General features: G+C 31.9%; 1 protein-coding gene across 14 annotated transcripts in view; it reads left to right on the top strand.

Moving 5' to 3' along the window:
• Window positions 1–13,301, top strand: part of LOC139503095 (platelet binding protein GspB-like) — a 130,610-nt gene that overhangs the window by 34,943 nt on the left and 82,366 nt on the right. The gene's annotated exons all lie outside the window — the stretch shown is intronic.

Below are 13,301 nucleotides of genomic sequence, written 5' to 3'. Positions count from 1 at the left end.
TGAAAACACTGAGATGTTTGAAGCTGCATCTCAACCAAAAGACAATAATGATCAAGAGCTCAAATTGGAAAGTTCCCAAACAGAAATGAAACATTTAGAGTTCGACATAAGTGAACACTCAGATATGGTGTCAGCTACAAGTTCTTTTACTGAATCTGAAGTAGAGAACAACAAATTGAATCCTAGTGCTGCTTTTCAACTGACTTCAACACCCTGTGCTAAGCATTCTTTGGAACTAATGTTAAGATCGGAAATAGATCAATTGAAAAAACTGGTTTCGACTCTTATGGAGAAAGCTAATAACACCCCAACTCTTATTGATAAGAAAATTCAGTGCTCAAATGAAATGAGAGACTCATCAACTCAAACAGAAATAGAAAGGCCTAACAAAGACACAATTATGATGAGTAGGCATGAAATATCAGTGCAAACTGAGCATACAATTGAGGAAGAACAAAATGGAAACAGAATCAAAAGTCCTCAACAGCAACATAAATCAGTACCAAGTCAATCGGTCCGAACTTCAAAAGGTACAGATGAAAATGGAATAAAGAACAAAATTATAATTGGCAGTTCTATCCTGCAAAGAATTAATTTGAGAGGATTGGATCATAGTATTAAAGTCTCAACAAACCGAGGTGCAAATTTTAGGGATATTAGAGCCAAACTGCAAAATACCAACATTGAAAACTGCAGTGAGATTATAATACAAGCAGGTGGAAATGATGCCAGTCAAAAGAGAGATCTGGTTTCCGTTCAAGAGGATTTAAAGGAAATTGTTATGAATATTCATGATAGGTCACCAGACACAAAAGTTTTCATAGCAGAAGCAACACCAAGGATAGATTGTGATGTGGCGGATATAAACAAAATAATAAAACAAATATGTGAAAACTATGATGCCGTTCAAATCAAAACAGAAAAAGAATTTGGAGTGAATAGACGAAAACTATTTTGGTATGATGGAATACACTTGACGGACTTTGGAACAGCTAAACTTCTGAAAATTTATAATAGTTATATTCCAATCCTAAAACAGAAGCAAAATAACAGCAGAAGAAACAAGTGTTTTAACTGTGGAGAAGGTGGACATAGTACTAGAAACTGTAACTTTGGACATAAAATTGAGTGTTATAAATGTGGTTATCTGGGACATAAATTAAAAAATTGCAAAAACAATTAGGGATGTGGCAAAGATAAGGAAGCCGAAATTACTGTAAAAACATATACAAGGTTTGAGGTGTTAAGTAATATCTGTCATGAATGTAACAAAGTGGCATGTGCTTGTGATTATGATAATCTTTTAATTGACATTAATGAAAAATGTTCTAAATCCTTAATTAACAATAATGTAGACTCTGTATGTGTTATTACCAATATGGAAGTTCTCCCTGAGGCTAATGCATGTGTCAATGCAAATAAGAGTGAATTAGTTGGTGAGAAAGGAAGTGGTCTGCAAAGTGAATGCCAACGCACTAATGATCCTAAATTGCTTAATTCATTTGGTCTTCAAAAAAGGGGATTAAAAATAGCTAATCTCAATGTTCAGCACATATTGCCAAAAATTGAGGAAATAAGACTCACCCTTAATGAAAAGAAAAGTTTACACATTTTGGGTCTATGTGAAACATTCTTAAATCCAGAATTAGGTGATAATTTAATTGAAGTAAATGGTTATGACACAATAAGAAAAGATAGACATGAAAGCCAAGACAAAACAGGGGGTGGGGTATTAGTTTATATAAACAACTTAATGGCATATGAAAGGAGAAAAGACTTAGAGATTGGTAATGTTGAATCAATTTGGCTTCAGATCAATTTTCCATCCACAAAACCTATTCTTTTGTGTTCAGTTTACAGACCACCAGATATGAAAGTAGACTGGATAGATGCTTTTGAATTAGAAATAAGTAAAGCATCAAGCTTAGATTTAGAAATTATAATTATGGGTGATATAAATATTGACTATGCTCAAGGATGTAGTAACAACAAATGGTCCCATATGATACAGTGCCATGGTCTTACACAACTTATTGATAATCCAACAAGAGTAACAGATAAAAGTAAAAAGATCATTGACCATATCTATACAAATAAGTTCGATAATATAATTGAAACATTTGTACCTTATTTGGCATTAAGTGACCATTACCCAGTGTGCCTTACAAGAAAAACAAATGTTAAAGAAATACCTGATTCTAGCCACAAGATCATAACTTATAGGTGTTTTAAAAAGTTTAATGAAGAGAATTTTATAAAGGAACTTCAATGTAAACCTTTTAATAATGTGATAGAAGAACATGACACAGACAAAGCTTTAAATATCTGGTATTCTCTTTTCAATAATGTTTTAAATAAGCATGCTCCAATAAAAACAAAGCGAGTCAAAAATGTTCAAAGGCCAGAATGGTTAACCCCTGAAATATTAACTGCTAGACAAAACAGGGATTATTACCATAAAAAGCATGATTTAGACAGATACAGGTTCTGGAGGAACAAAAGCAAATCACTTATAGATGATGCAAAAAACAAATTTTATAAAACATCCATTGAACAAGCTAAAAATCCAAAAGAATTATGGAAATATGTCAAGGGGCTCAACCAAACAAAAAGTTCTCCTTTTCCATCCCAACTTAAGACACACAATGGTGTTATCACAGAAACTCAGCATATAGTTGATGCTTTTAACAAACATTTTATAAATATTGCCCCAAAAGATAGCCTATCAACATCTCAATCATACAAATTTGATAGTAACAAGATTTATGAGGAGGTAGCAGCAAAAGTACCTCAAGATACTTGGTTTTACATCCCCTTGATAACAGTTGCAGAAGTTAAGGACAGCCTTAGCAATTTAAATGTTGCAAAAGCTACAGGCATTGATCAGATAAGTCCTCGCATACTTAAATTATCATCAGAAGTTATTTCACCGTCAATAGCTTATATTATAAATAGGAGTATCACTGCTGGTATATTTCCTTCTGAGCTTAAAAATGCCCGTGTCATGCCAAGCCATAAAAAGGGTCCTAAAGATACTGTCGACAACTATAGACCAATATCTATTTTGCCTACTATGTCAAAGATTTTTGAAAAGCATGTCTGCAAACACCTATACCGATACCTATTAAAATATAAGCTCCTTCATGCAAGTCAGTCTGGATTTAGAAGTCACCACTCTTGTCATACTGCTTTACTAAAACTTATTGATCAGTGGTTGAAAGCAATTGATGATGGAGAAATTATAGGTATTATCTTCCTAGATTTTAAAAAAGCATTTGATCTGGTAGATCACGTTATCCTTCTTCAAAAACTGCAGTGCTACAAAATTTCAAATTTATCATGTAACTGGTTTAAATCATATCTATCTCATAGATTCCAACAAGTGGAAAATGGGACAATTAAGTCAAGGGCACTAGAAATAAAAACTGGAGTACCTCAGGGCTCCATATTAGGCCCCCTTTTATTTTTATTGTTCATTAATGATTTGCCCCTTCATATAACCTCATCTCAAGCAGACCTCTATGCAGATGATACTACCATTCACTGCACAGGTCGTAGTCTCAATACCATCCAGGACAGCATTACAAATGATTTAGAAAGAATTGAAGAATGGTGCAAGGGAAATAAGATGTATATAAATCCAACAAAAACTACATCTATGGTTATTGGTTCTAGACAGAAACTAGCAAAAACAGACCATGTTCTGAATTTGAGTGTTGGTAACTCACAAATTAGAGATGTTAATTGTGAAAAGCTCCTTGGGGTTTTTATTGATGAAAATCTTGAGTGGACAGCCCAAATTGACACTTTGTGCACAAAAATCAGTACAAGGCTAAATCTTTTGTCTAGGATAAAGAAATCCCTACCCCTTGAAACAAGAAAGTTATACTTTAATGGTTATATTCTCCCTATTTTGGATTACTGTTGTACAATTTGGGGAAACACCAGTGACCAAAATACAAATAGATTAGATAAACTTCAAAAACGAGCAGCTAGAATTATTCTTGAACTTCCTTATGATACCCCATCTAATACAATGTTTAAAAAGTTATCATGGCTTCGATTTACTGATCGTGTGATTTACCACAAGGCCTTATATGTTCATAGATGTTTATATGGATCTGTTCCAGAATATTTGTCTAACAAAATCTCCTATGTTTCAAATAAAAATGGAATGCAACTTAGATCAAATACTACCCAATTACTTAATATACCAAAGGCAAGAACAAACACATTTAGAAGATCTTTTTCATATTCTGGCCCAACTTTATGGAATGAACTACCAGAAGCACTAAGACACATGTCAAACATAAATACTTTTAAAACAAACTGCTTTAAGTTTTTACTTGAAAATCCAGGAAATATTTAAATGACTATGTATCAACTTTGATTTATGTTTTCTAATGTTTTTCTTTGTTATGAAGAAATTGTGTGAATTGCATTGTGAGTGGAGTGTGAGGGCCTCAAGGGAGAATAGTGTTTGTACTAATTGAGCATACCCTCTTGAAATAAAGATTATTATTATTATTATTATTAAAATAATGGTGACTGTCGCATCCAGAGTTTATATGATCAAGGTCCATGGAAAATAATGGTGACTGTCGCATCCAGAGTTTATATGATCAAGGTCCATGGAAAATAATGGTGACTGTCGCATCCAGAGTTTATATGAACAAGGTCCATGGAAAATAATGGTGACTGTCGCATCCAGAGTTTATATGATCAAGGTCCATGGAAAATAATGGTGACTGTCGCATCCAGAGTTTATATGATCAAGGTCCATGGAAAATAATTTGTGGGTTAAACAAGCTAAGCCATTCATATTTGTGAAAACCATAAGTAAACTGCTAATGTCTTTTGGTTACTGTGGATTACTGTAATTATACTTATTTTCGAGAATTTCGCAGTTGGGTAATTATCACGAAAATAGATACACGCAAATCTAAAACAAAGCTTTAAACTAAAAGGCAATAGTTATAAAATCGAGAAAAATAAAAACCTGCGAACATGTTTGAAATACACAATTCTTGAAAATAAGTACCCGCGAAAAAAAGTACAATTACAGTATTTTTCATGAAAATAAATACACTGCGAAAATAAGTACAATTACAGTATCCACAGTAACCAAAAGACATTTAGCAGTTTACTTATGGTTTTCACAAATATGAATGGCTTAGAATGTGACCTACCGAATTAGACTATTTACCCCTATTTGTGACATTTTTGCCTATTGTTTTTGTTTGTTTTGTTCACACATTGTTGTCAATATAATGGAATTTGATTTGACTGTCATACAAGTGAGAGGTTTAGCTAGCTTTAAAACCAGGTTCAATCCACCATTTTCTACATAAGAAAATGCCTGTACCTAGTCAGGAATATGACAGTTGTTATCCATTCGTTTTATGTGTTTGAACTTTTGATTTTGCAATTTGATTGGAGACTTTCCTTTTTGAATTTTCCTTGGAGTTCAGTTTTTTTGTGATTTTACTTTTTATATTAGTTGATCCCAATGTTTCATTGATTGAGGAAATATTAGATTTTCATGGATGCTAACTCTCTTTGTTTGACAAATTCTACATATTTATACCAGTATAAAAATTCATGAAAGTCAGAACATGTACTGCATGACTAAACAATTAATCCACTTTGAATGTGTTGTTGGGTTTCTGTCTAATTGAAGTATATCCCCACAATGCCACCTCTTTTTATTCTTTTTATACAACAAAGACAGTGTCATATACCGTACAATTCTATTACATAATATCTAAATATAACTTCCTCTGAGGTTTGATGATGCTGAATAGGATGGATGTATTATTATTATGTTTTGTGAGGAAGAAAACCTGCCAATGATGTAATACTTTGAAGTGTAGAACTACGTCAGATCTGTCATATCTCTTCTTAATCATTGGTTGTAGGTGTCATCTAACAGGTTATTTATCACTTTCACTTGGTTACTAGGGTAACAGCTTGGGATCTTTTTCATACACCTTACATCTTGGTTCTATCATTGTCATAGTTTTAAACATTTGACAGAAAAAATATGATTATTTTATCCCTGCTCTAATGTAAGCTTTTACACTCATTTCTGTTGCTTCTTTATGTATGGCACCAAGCTTCTGGTTATCCTAAAAAAAAAAGGTAAATATTCATCCCCTATCAGTACATCCTTCTTTTCTGAGTACTATTCTAAACATCTTGTCCTTCAGCCTAGGCAACCCTTTTTGTAATTTATAATATCTTGTTAATTTGCATGAAATATTTGCCACTATCCAATTAATCTAGAGGGAGTAGGTCAGTATTGGTCATTCTTTACCAGTCGAAACATCTGGGTCAGGTTAATTTGAACACAGTGCTTATGGCATCACAGTTGTTTACATGTGATACTAGAAATAGCACATGACTTGTTAAAAGAAAATGTTGCTCTATTATTATTCCATGTTTTGATGGTTAATTGAATGACAAAGAGATTAAGTGTTAGATATCTGTTGTGCTATCTATATTGGTTTGTCTGATTCACTTTGATATTGGATGGGATCACTTTCTCTCTTTAACAGAAAGGTTTTACACCATCTACCTAACACTAACCCAGATTCTGCCAAAAAAATATAATTTCTTTATAAACATTGCTCTCTTCAAACACTTTTCTTTAAACTGCTTTCTTACAAAAGTACTTCTGCCATTAACTCTGAACATTGAGAATTAATAGAGAGATGGAATGAAAAAGAACAATAATTAGGGAGAGGAACTTTCTCATATAAATGTCATCTAGAATCCTTCAAAACATGTGGAAATGAACAAATTTGATGAATAGGCTTTTCTTTATGATAATAAACTTTCATATTCTCTTAAAACACTGACTGTTTTGCTTATGAAATCTTTAATCTAAATTTCTCCCAAAAACATTGATTTTTCTTGATGAAAATAAATAACTTTCCGATTTTACCCATTATACTCCCAAATATTGATTTTCTTAAAGGGATGACGCCTATCTTAATAGGTAACCTTCAGAACCATTTAGTTTTGATGCTAAACTTTACAATTTCTTAGGTGGAAACCTCTGCAAAAAGTTATTTTTTTTATTGGATAAATCTCTCTTTAACAAAATCCAGTAAGAATTTACATCAATAGATTCTTAAAATAATATAAATCTGGATCGGCTTCAATGAAGTTTTTTATTTGGTGTTACTTTCTCTTTAATGGAATCCATTAAGATTTTGCATCAAAAGATTTTGAACTGTATCTTAAAATAGCTTCTATTTATACAATCCCTTTAGTGGTTTAAGAAGGAACCAGTTCATGTTAGAGTTCTTAAAATTCATCCCTAAAAAAGTACCTACATGTATCAGTAACATGTTATAATCAAATTTATTCCTTTTGTAAAAACGAATTTCTATAAATTCAGCAATGATTATGAAGATGATATCTGAATACACATACTGCTTTTGTAAGTGATTTATCTCACATTTGCCATTCGTCAAGAAGCACAATAACAAATGCAAGCAATAATTTCTAAATGTACAGAAGTACAAAAACAAATTTCTAAAGTGATGGAATTTTTAATTGGGATGAAAACCTCCATGTAGTCCTCATTGAACATTTATTGTCTTTTATAACCTAACTATCTCCCTAATATTATTTTTATAGGGTTACTTTCTCTTTTAACAGGATCAATAAAGATGTTACATTAATAAATTCTTCTCTTTCTTTCTATCTATCTATCTAAAATTCACTCAATTAAGCATGGTTAAGTGCCTGAATGAATAAAAACAGTTTCCTGTTAAAGTAATCATAACTTATTTTTGAACCTTGATTCTTGTTACTTTCAGGTTAAATTGTTTACTGCTAATTGTCAGTCAAACATATAACTGTAATTTCAGAAATTATTGCAAGATTTTTATTGATGCAATAATGGGACTGAACAGTATGTATAGACATGCATTGGCTGCCTGTCCCAAGTCAGGAGCCTGTAATTCAGTGGATGTGTTACATATTAGTTTTTCGTTCATTTTTTGTACATAGATTAGGCTGTTAGTTTTATCGTTGGAATTGTTTTACATTTGTCATTTCGGGACCTTTTATAGCTGACTCTATGGTATGGGCTTTGCTCATTGTTGAAGGCCATATGGTAACCTATATTTGTTAATTTTTGTGTCACTTGGTCTTTTGTGGAGAGCTATCTCATTGGCAATCATACCACATCTTTTGATATCTGATACATGTAACTGTATGATTTTGATATCTGATACATGTAACTGTATGATTTTGATATCTGATACATGTAACTGTATGATTTTGATATCTGATACATGTAACTGTATGATTTTGATATCTGATACATGTAACTGTATGATTTTGATATCTGATACATGTAACTCTATGCAAGTATAAATTGTCCTGAAATGGCAATAAATAATCTCACATCTTAGTCCATTCTTCAAAATTTGCAATAATGATGCACACAAAATTTCTAAAATTTAAGGTATTTCTTTTAATACTCTGAAGAATAAATTTTCACTGAATCAGGCTTTAAAATTTTCTTTAAATAACAAAAGGTCCAGGATCATTTGAAAATAGAGGCCAAAGGTCCTCTAAGGATAAATCACGGGTCTTGTATAAACATCAGTTTGAGAGAAAAAAAACAACAAAAAACATCAGTTTGAATTATTGTAGGTCCTTGACTTTTGTAATTTAAAATGAAAAGTCCTCCTAGAAAAGACAGGTCCTAGACCTTGGACTCACATTTATATGAACCCCTGTTAATTAACAGTAAAACATATTAAATGTATTACTGTTAACCCTTTACTCCATAATGACGCCTTTTGACGCCTGTGTAGTACCTCAGTTGAAACGCTTTGACTACAAAATGTCTGCATCAAACTTTAAAAAAATTGTATCTAATATGAAAAGAAAATTCATGAGAATATCTGACTTGAATTTCATTGAAATATTCGTTTTTGTAATGCATTAATACTTTAAACCTGATAATTTTTTTTTTTATTGAAAAAATCCCATGCGAATCAAGTATTTAAAAAAAAAATCTCCATGGAGTAAAGGGTTAAAGTACACTCCAGGTTTATTTTTCACTGAATTCCATGAATCATTTCTTTCAGTCATCAAAAATCAATATGAACTTTCATAAATGCTGTAAATAAATAAAAAATTAATCAACTGAACAGGGCCTCAGTGGCCAAGTTGTCTATGTAGTTCTACTACTGTAACCACTAGCCAGTCAACACTGAGGTTGTGAGTTTGAACCTCGCTGGTGTGGGCAGTCGACTCCAATCTTAATTGATTTTAAGGATTGTCAATTTTCCTATCATAGCTAGGTCAGATGTTTTCTCCAGGCACTTATAAGGCTTCCTCCACCCATAAAAACTGACTGCCCAAAAGTGTAGCTTTAAAGTGGCATAAAAACACCAGCAATCAATCGATAAATCAACAGTTTATCATCAGTAAACAACAATTTAATCAACACTTTACTATCTAAACCATGTCTGCTATTTTTTTCCCCTGCAATTATTTTTTTTTAACCAATGCTTGATAATTGTTTGTAAACAAATGTATTTGATTTCATCTTAACTTTTGAACAATTTAAAACTTAGTGGCAATTTAGAATGTTTATAATTGGCTTCTATTGATGTACTTTAGCCTAATACAGACTGATAGAAGGAACTTGTTATTTTGTTGTATGTCTGGTTTATTTCCAACAAGGTCTTGAAACTTACATTTTCTAGGTGCAAACTTTATTTTCTTTCTGATTCAATATAGTGATTATACATGTTACATAATGTTGGTTATCAGTCTAGTAAATCGTAAACAATTTATAAGATATCATCTGAAACCACTCAGTCTGAAGTTATGAAAAAGTTTTAAAATAACTCCAAATTATGTCACCTCAGTTATTTATGATACTAATAGAGAAACAAATGATATTACTAGTGTGTAATTAGACAGCAGTATTTATGAGTTTTAGCCAATTATCAACTCCAAAGAAATAAGATGATGTGGTATGAGTTCCAATGAAACAACTCTTCATCCAAAACAAAATATCAAAGGCAGATTTAGGCAGAGAAGGCAGGGTTGTCTAGTTATCGGGCATAGAGCACCTTTTTAAAAATTCTAGAACTGCCATCTGACATTGCTACATTGATGCTTGAAAAAAAGTTAACAAAAGAAAATCAATAGCAAAGAATGAAAGATTCACATAATTTGTCATGCTTGTGCTTTTAGAGCTTGCTATACAGTATATGTTTTACTCATTGTTGAAGGCTGTGCTGTGTGCCCTATAGCTGTCTTTGTTCACACTTTTTGGCCTCCGGTGGATATAGTTGTCTCATCTCTTTTAATTTTATATAGGTTAATAATATAATAATTAAACCATGATTGAGTGTATTAAAAGCATTTGATAAACTGATTATAAATGACCCTTAAGACCGATTATAAATGTTACACATTGTATACCACAGCTGTCAGAGTTTATACCTATGTTCCACCATGCCCTCGCCATATTAATTAACATAATTATAACACAATGATTAATTAATATGAACACAGGTATTTAGGACAATACTGGATCGTTTATCTGGTACCCTGTGCTTGTCAGATTTAATAGATACCAGTAGACATAAGATATGATATATTTTGACCACACAAGCATGTCATTGTGTTTTAGCCAGATGTTAGCTTATATATTAAGGATATTTATAAATCATGAGGGGCTTACATGTAGGGTGCATATTAGGATAATTGTTTTTTGAGGGAAATAACTTTTCCAAGAAATTGAAAATGTGCTATTGCGCCTGTCCAAAGTCAGAAGCCTCTCAGTCTATGTTTTTTTACTTTGAGTTTATTTATATGTTTAGGAGTTTGCATGATGTCCGTTTCACTGAACTATTTCTTTTTTTTTATTTAAGAGCAAGCTGAATCGCCCGCCTCTGGTGCATTATTTTCTTATGTGTTGAAGACCCATTGTTGGTCAGGTTATTTTCTCTTTGACATATTCTGCATTTGCATTCTCAATTTTATAAGTTAATTGTTTTTAAAATAATTTATTTGTTGTGCAGTTCCTGTGGAGGGTCACATACCTGGGTAATTATTGATGAACTTTATCAAGGGTAATCAATATGACCCTTTATAGGGTCAGATTATTGAAATTAGCTGTTCTTATGGGCATGGTTGTTTTTGTTGCCATTTTTGGCAAATAGGAAATGTCAAAACAGATTACTGTTACAGCTTTTACATTAATGCTAGCAAGACAAATCTTTGTTTGGCTTGCTTGCTTTGTTTGTATCAATGTTTGCTCAAGCATGGTAATTAAGATAGGCGGGGCTTCAGCTTGTATACATCATACTTAAATTGTATTGGATGTTACGTTGGAGGTTAAGGACACTAAATTTTAAAACATCACATGACACATATTCTCACATGTTTCCTTACCTGTAAATATCCAATACAGACAGGATTCTACGTCGTCGAAATTATCTGTTCATTTTCACAATCGTAGAAACGGAAGACAATTTTTTTTCAGAGATCCAACTTAAAGACTGTCGTCAAGCACTTTTAGTAAAATAGCTATTCGAACGCACCTACTCTGATTTTGTGATCCATTGGATAGGTATTTCACTTGACCCCTATATTTCATCTTTTAGTACTGTGATTTTTTTTTTTTATGTTATAAAGTCAACCTGTAGCTTTGCTATATAACATGATAGAGTCTGAAGCGAGATGATGTATCAAATACTCTTGTTTTGTACATTTTCAAGACAAAATATTCATCTCAAACACACCCTAACATAAAAAAAGGTGCACTCGATTTTCTCTTTTCAATACAATTGTTTTGTACATTTTCAAGACAAAATATTCATCTCAAACACACCCTAACATAAAAAAGGTGTACTCGATTTTCTCTTTTCAATATTATTGTTTCCCATTTTATAGAATATTTTCTGGAGTTGCATAATCGAAGGACAGACATGGAAATAACTGACTGAACTAATAGATTGATAATGATATGTTATAAAAACAATATTAAGTCAATTAATGTTGAAGGCCAGTTTCTCAGCCTCATACAAGAAAAAAGTGTATTTGTCATGTGATGTTTTAAAATTAAGTGTCCTTAACCTCAGACATAACGTCCAATAAAATCTAAGTATGATGTATACAAGCCGAAGCCCCGCCTATCTTAATTACCATGCTTGAGCAATCACTGATACAAACAAAGCAAGCAAGCCAAACAAAGATTTGTCTTGCTAGCATTAATGTAAAAGCTGTAATACTAGATTGATTATTGATAATTGTTTTCTTAATGTCCAGTGGCAAATATTTTGTGCATTTTCATGAGAACAAGTTAACAAATATTCGAAAAATATAGGTCCTGTAAATGGGTCACAGAGATCTAAATGAAGTGTGGAAAATGAAGGTTAATTGGATAAGAACAAAAATTTAGTCTTGTAACAGGCCAGTTACTGACCCCCCTGAAAGTATTCTTTACATGTTTTTGGATACAACTAATTGTACCAAATAATGGTGACTCATCTAACTTTGTAACACTTCTTTAATAAAAAATTATGAAGAGATAACATTTTAATAAATGAGACGAATAACAGACAACACATGTTAAATTGGAATATTTTTACATTGATCTTCAGGAATTTTATCTTTTAACATTGAAGTTTTTTGGTGCATATTTACACAGGGTTTCAAGGTTTTTCTGTGATTTTTGGGTGCATGTTTACAAAGGGTGTTCAACTTATCTAACTAAAAAGGTTTAAATAAAGAAAGGCAGTTTTCATTGTTAGAAATATAATGCTGTACAGATTTTAAATAACTAACACTATCTAATATTTATTCTGAAATATTGCATTGAGTCATGTTAGTTCTTCTAAACAAAATGTTATGTAATTGTTATTTTAATTTAGCCACAAAATACATAAAAAACACAGAACATAGAGTATCAATATGTGCCCATGCAATTCAACCTGTTTAAAATACAATTTAACTTTTGCTTATAAGGGGAGATAACTCTGACAATTTGTTTTTGTAAAATAAGGAGATTGCCAATGCTATCCAGCAACAAGGTACTATAGGACTGTCACCAATGAGCAAAATCTTAACCTTTTTAATGAGTTATGAAATGGCCTAGGATGACAAGATGTGAAATGACACAACAGAGATAACCAAAGGCCTGATATATACATCCAATAACTAGAATAGCTATATAAATAAGATGTGGTTTGAGTGCCAGTGAGACTAACTCCTGATATATACATTCAATAACTAGAATAGCTATATAAATAAGA

This window comes from Mytilus edulis, chromosome 14, assembly GCF_963676685.1.
Source record: "Mytilus edulis chromosome 14, xbMytEdul2.2, whole genome shotgun sequence".
In the NCBI taxonomy this organism is placed as follows: Eukaryota; Metazoa; Mollusca; class Bivalvia; order Mytilida; family Mytilidae; genus Mytilus; species Mytilus edulis.
The sequence above is the reverse complement of the archived record's forward strand: the minus strand, read 5'-3'. Positions and strand labels throughout refer to the sequence as shown.